Here is a 397-nt window from a genome sequence, read left to right as displayed (position 1 = left end):
GGGGGAATCGGGGGGCAGACAGCATGGCTTCCGCTGTGGGCTGGGGGGAGGGAAACTGGCTGACCCTGGATCAGGGCCCCAGGGGCTGGAAGAGGGTCAGAGCAGGCCAGGATCTGACAAGCAGTCCCCGCCAGGTCCCTCACTGGGGGCCCGTGGGGCAGCGCTACCCCCCCAGTTCTCCGCCTCCCCCCCACAGGTCCCTGCGGGTCACAGCACTGAATGCTCACCCCTACCCCAGGGAACAGCAGGGTCAGGGACAAGGAGAGGAGGAGAGCCACAGACAGGTGCCGGGCAGCTCTGCAGAGACCTCAGCTGGTGCCCTTCTTTCCCAGCCTGCAGCCCCCTGCCCCCAGGTGCCTCTCACTCCCAACCCACAGCCCCCTGCCCCCCCCAGCAG

Source organism: Alligator sinensis, unplaced genomic scaffold, assembly GCF_000455745.1.
Source record: "Alligator sinensis unplaced genomic scaffold, ASM45574v1 scaffold707_1, whole genome shotgun sequence".
NCBI lineage: Eukaryota > Metazoa > Chordata > Crocodylia > Alligatoridae > Alligator > Alligator sinensis.
This window is presented reverse-complemented; position numbering follows the sequence as displayed.